This window comes from Manis javanica, chromosome 7 (genome assembly GCF_040802235.1).
Source record: "Manis javanica isolate MJ-LG chromosome 7, MJ_LKY, whole genome shotgun sequence".
Lineage (NCBI taxonomy): Eukaryota > Metazoa > Chordata > Mammalia > Pholidota > Manidae > Manis > Manis javanica.
This window is the reverse complement of record NC_133162.1, coordinates 4,253,991-4,258,672: the sequence shown is the minus strand read 5'-3', so window position 1 is coordinate 4,258,672 and position 4,682 is coordinate 4,253,991. Positions and strand designations below refer to the sequence as shown.

The window sequence follows — 4,682 nt, the reverse complement described above, 5'->3', positions numbered from 1 at the left end:
CTACCCCGCAGATATGGTAGATTCCGCGTCAGGGGCAGAACGGAAGAGGATACCCCTAGAAGATTTTGTCACACCAAAAAGCCAGGGTGCTTTCCCAAAGATTACTGAGACCACGTCTAATCTACAGGATCACTGCAGCGAGGCTCCTCTGTCCAAAGCAGGGAAGCTCTGGTCTTCAGTCAAAAAATAACTACAGTGAGTTGAAACACATAAAATATTTTAAAATTCCTCAAGTTCATAACGATTCCTTAAAAAAATGAAAGAGAACGAACTCAGCGGATACCTTCAGATGATGCGCGGGAAACAGCCCACTTTGGAAAAGAAAGAGGGGAAGGCAATGAAGCCTTCCGCTGTCTCTCCTGCATGGGCTGTGCGTCAGCACAACCGCACGGATGATTATGGAAAGTTTCTCTTTATAGATGCATTCAGTAAATGAATGGAGAAAGGAAACTAGGATATCACGAGTAGGCAGATCTTTAATGAAAAATAAATCCAGGCAATGATCATCAAAGGCTACACGTATCACAAAAAAATAAAGACTGAGTGGTCTGGAAAAAGTCAATCAGAATGGGATTCGGGCTCTAGGGGGAACTAGCAGTGAGGCGGAGTCACGAAGGACAGAGAGCGCCAGTGGGACGCAGAGAGCAAAGCCCAGGTGTGGCAACCCTGCAGGGTGAAGAACATACACTGACAGGAAGCAGAGGGCAGAGGAACCTGCATACTTCAAGGAGCAGATCAGAAGAAGGTCCCGGACTTCAGCCATGATGGGCTGACCTGGTTTCAGACTCACCCTCCCATGAAAACAATTGTAAACAGAGCAAATCATGTAAGACGGTTCTTTGCAGGAAGCGAGCCACAGCCAGGAGAGGCTGCCATCCCCACAAGCAGGAAGCAGTGTGAGCTGCGTGCCCCCTGCCCCCGAAACTCCAGTTTCTGCGGGTGGGGGGGTGCACTGAGGGGAGTCATGATCTCACTGTGCCCAGGAGCAGAGATTGGAGCTTGGAGCGGCTGAGAAAGATGGTGTTGTCAGAGGAGCCGCTGCACGGGGAAGGGAGGGCAGGCAGAGATCTCCGGCGAGGGCCCAGGGGCGTCCTTAGCCACAGGCTGCATTTCCCAAGCCAGGGCAAGACTCTGCAAGGCCCGGCAGGAAACAGCTGCAGGAAGAAAAAAAATCTGTCCATTTAGATTTCTATATCCAAGAAAAATATCCTACTAAAATAAAGGTAAATAAAAGACATTTTCAGGTAAATAAAAACAGAGAGAAACAGAGCACATTTCCCACAAGGGATTGCAAGTTAAAACCACAATGAGATACCATTAGGCACATACCAAAACGGCTGCCGCTGAAAGGACAGAGAACAGCAGATGTAGGGCTGCTGCGTCTCAGACACTGTGGGCGGGATCAGTGGCGTGACCGCGCTGAAAACTCTGAAGCAGATTCTTATAGAATTAATACACGTCTCCTCATGATCCAGCAGTTCCGTTGCCAGGCATTAGCCAAATGAAAGCATATTGCCACAAATGCTCATCTAAGCAGCTTTATACATTATATCCGAAACCTGGGAACAATCCAAATATCCATCAATGGGTATTTCCCAAAAGGATATATTACAGTATAAGCTGTATTATAGTCATATAGAGAAACACTTCAAAGGAATAAAAAAAGAAATGAAGTACTGGCATATGTGGCATTGTGACTGAATCTCAAAAACATTTTTACATGACGCAAAGGAAGTTAGAGACACAGACGAGTACATATTGTCTGTCCATTTACATGAATTTCTAGTCCAGGCAAAACTGTGATAACAGAAGTGACGGCAGGGGTTTCCTGTGGGCAGGGGTGTGGGGCTGATCGCAAACGGCAGGAGCCAACGATCCGGGTGATGAGAACCTTTTGTATTTTGAGTGGTATGTTGAACGAACAGGTGTTTCTATTTGTCCAAACTCTTAGAACTATATACCCTTAAGATCTGTATACTTTGGTATGTGAAAACTCTTACCTTAATTAAAAAAGCATTTTTAAGTCAAACAAATGCAATTTATGGCCTTATTTTCGACTTGATTTGGAGAAAAACCAACTGTTAACAATACCCCTCTGGGGTCGTTGGAGAAGCGTGGGAGGAACTGGCACACTGACTGAATATTTGATGGCATTAAGGATGATTATTACTCTGTGAAAAGATTCTTGTTTGTTAGAGATACACTCTGGAATATTTAGGAGGAAGAGAGAGGATAGCTGGGTTTGCTTCTAGATAACCCAGGAGGAGAGAGGAGCTGCTGGAAGGAGCATCAGTTGACGCTGGGTGCCAGGTACTTGAGGCTCATTATGTTACTCTTACTGCCTCTGCGTAGGCTTGAACTTTTCCATGAGAAAATGTTTGAAAAAGTTTCCAACAGGAAGGACTCGGGACAGCGCCCCCTGGTGGGAACGGGCGTCCACGGCAGGAGTGGAGGCGGCGAGGCAGGGGTGCCACGCGGAGACCATCTGGGCCTGTGAGTCCTAAGGGGCCACGGAGACCCAGCCTCCAGCCCCCGCTTTTCCGATCCAGTGATTCCTGGGCCCTGGACGACGACCGGGACGTGCTTCCGGCCCCGCGGCAGCCCGGTCGGCTGCGTCCCCGCCGTCCCCTCCCGCCTCTGGGGAAAGGGTCTCTATCAGAAAATGGAAACGACACTTGTTGTGGGCGTTTTAAACAAAAACCCAGCTTTTTGGTTTCGCTCGAAGAGCAACTGACCAGGCGACTCCCACCAGGCCGCCCTCCACCATCTGCTGGAGCAGCAGCGGCCGGAGGCGCCAGTGTCCCTGGGTTTCGCCCCAGCGCCTCAGGGTCAGGCCCGCCGGGGATCAGGGGACCCCGCGGCCCGGGAGCGCGATGGCTGGGGACGCAGCGCCATCTGGCGACCAAGCAGGCTCTCCGCGCCCCTGGGGACGCGAGGTCCGCGCACGTGCAGCACCCCAGCTGCGCCCTGAGGCCAGGGACTAGTGCCAGCGACCTACGGATGGAGCCGCGTCTCTGCGACTTTTGAAGACAGTTCCGTATTTCAGCCTAGAGTTTGTACCTGGGGCATCGCTCTCTTCAGAGATGTGCTGATTCAAGGGGATGGAGACCTGGCGGCCTGTGCAAAGGTGTGGCGGGCTTCACGTGGTCAAGGGAGGGGGCCCGGGGACCCAGAAGGTCCTGTGTGCTCAGATTCCTAGAATCAAGGATCCTCCTCAAAACAAAACCCAAACCACGTGCTGCTGGAATAGGACTGATGAGGTTATAAACCATTATCAGCTGCAAAGCTCTGAGTGAAGCCAAGTGTAAGTCTGTTCCAAAACGTTATGGAGAAATGTCTTTTAATTGTCTCCTGAAACCTTTGGATCAATGTTACAGTACAGAGCTAATTATTTTGATGAATTTACTACTGCTATCATAATGATTTATGATTTGGAAACTTTAGCCTTTTTGTTAAACATTTATTAATTTGGAAACTTTAGATGTATCTGCCCAATTTGGCATTCTGTATTTTAGGCATTTATTGTCTACTGTATGCCAGCCAGTGTGTTAAAAAGATGAATAAGACAGCCCATGTTGTCAATATTGCAGGCGAAAAAATAACCCAGACGCTGACTGGTACGGTGTGATGCCTCCCGTAGCAGAGGCAGTGTGATCTAGGGGGCAGATGGTATGCCATCTAGAGGAAGGTCCCTGGAATGCGACTTTGCAATAACCGCTGCGGAGAGTAAGCTCAGGACGTGGACAGGAAAGAGCCCCTTCTGGTTAAGTTCTACTTCTGTGCTGCCTGAAATGTTCTTCAGGTAAACCTGGAGAAAGAGTGAACTGAGGGGGATGTGCAGGGTGTTAGGATCGATTTTTGTGAGCTTGCTGGTGGTGAGTTAGCTAACATAATCCTGAGGCTTACTGAGGGCCCGTCCTGTGCCAGGCGCTCTGCTAGGCATTGCGGGATGTCCCCGTGCCCAGGACACATTCTTTCATGGTTAGGACCAGGGTGAGGTGACAGTGGCACCTGGAGTGCAAAATGTAAGAAGTGTTTGCCCTCAGGGGCTGATGCTCAGATGCCGTGATCCTGAGAGTGACTGCCCCCCCTGCAATTTTGCATCCCCCACTGTGGGCCTTGCGCCTCTGGCCTTGATTCCCATTTTACAAATGAGGACACCAGAGCACAGAGAGGTTAATTGTGCTTCTATGATAACACAGCTTGGATGTTTCTGAGCTGGGCTATTAACTACAGTTTTGTCTGACCTTGCCGTCCTTACTCTTAACACCTAAATTCTGTGGTTTCTTCTCATGGCTGAGTCCTTGGCTCCCAAACTGTTTATTTTTTTTAAGGCTAATTTGCCTCCCTCCCACCCCCACCACTGGATATCTCAACTACTGGCAACTTATTTGTTTACAGAGAAGTGGAAAAGGTGCTCCGGAGGCTGCCTCTGTGAGGAGGCTCTGTGGCTGGAGCTGTGAGTCCCTGCATGGACTAGGAATGGTGGGCTGGGGCCACATGGCCGCCTAGGGCTGAGCATCCACCCGGATGGGTTGAGGCCTCTGCAGCCAGCATGGACAGGGCCTGACCGTCCCCAGCAGCCCTGCCCCAGGGAGAAGCGGCTCTCACTCCTCCCCCAGGGCCCCACTGAGGCCACAACATCCTCCTGGCTTTTATCAAAGGCCAAGCTTTATGGCCTC

The 4,682-nt window shown here is 50.2% G+C and overlaps 1 long non-coding RNA gene across 1 annotated transcript; it reads right to left on the bottom strand.

Moving 5' to 3' along the window:
• Window positions 1-458: 458 nt before the first annotated feature.
• Window positions 459-1,864, bottom strand: LOC118971163 (uncharacterized). The gene is made up of 2 exons (XR_005059493.2): window positions 1,330-1,864; window positions 459-1,154 (listed from the first exon to the last, which is right to left on the bottom strand). It is a non-coding gene; the product is annotated as an uncharacterized lncRNA (long non-coding RNA).
• Window positions 1,865-4,682: the final 2,818 nt, after the last annotated feature.